The sequence below is a fragment of the Limulus polyphemus genome, unplaced genomic scaffold (genome assembly GCF_000517525.1).
Source record: "Limulus polyphemus unplaced genomic scaffold, Limulus_polyphemus-2.1.2 Scaffold1215, whole genome shotgun sequence".
Classification (NCBI taxonomy): Eukaryota; Metazoa; Arthropoda; class Merostomata; order Xiphosura; family Limulidae; genus Limulus; species Limulus polyphemus.
Window position 1 is genome coordinate 227516 of NW_013666825.1, and position 939 is coordinate 228454.

Here is a 939-nt window from a genome sequence, read left to right on the forward strand (position 1 = left end):
TCTATATTTGGTTCCACTTCACCATCATCAACTCTTTCAGTCTGCTTGACTTCAGCTTGATGACACCTAATTAGTTCAACCTTTCTCTTAACAGTTTCCGGAACGTGGCCTTTGTTATTCCCAAACGTCATTTTATCAAAATCAATTACAAACTTCCTTGGTAGTAGATAGTCCAATCCTAATATGCATTCATCTTCCATGTCAGCCAAGTACACTTTCTGTCTGTCCTTTATGCCCATGAGCTCGATAGTTACCCACACTGGTCCCCACAACCTTGCAGAATGTCCTGTCACACCACAGAGCTTCTTTACAGCTTCTGGTACTCCTTTGTTATCCAGCACCTTGATGCTCACAAAGGTTTGCTGAGATGCAGAATCAATGACAAAGTTGCACCTTTGGCCATCCAGCTTCCCTGTCACGTAGATACTATGTGTGCTTGCCATTTTACACTTAGCTGTTGGGACTTTCACGATGAAGGTTGGTGGGCGTCCCTTAGCACCAACCACTACTGGTTTCCCGGAGCTGACTTATTGGTGGTATTTTTCTTACACTGGCTCCTCAGATGTCCTTGCTCTCCACAGTTCCAACAGCCTTTCTTGGTAGCAGCCTTTATTGCTGTATCATCTCCCCTGTGTTGAAGTTGCCAGCATTGAGCTCTCTTGTGCCCAGGTTTGTTACAGTGCCAGCAAAGTCCCTCAAACTTCTCTGAAAGCTGACCTTTTCTGGCCTTGAATCCAGATGACTGTACCAACCTTGGTACCTCTGTGCTGGACATAACGTAGGATTCAAATTCGAGAGCTCTGGCCATTGCATCCTACATGGTAGAAGGGTGTGCTTGCTTCACTTGTATCTTTAGTTGTGGACTGTCCAAAGCATCTACAAACTGATCTCCCAGTAACAACTTGAGGAGATCATGTGGTGCAGTTGGATAGGCCTTAT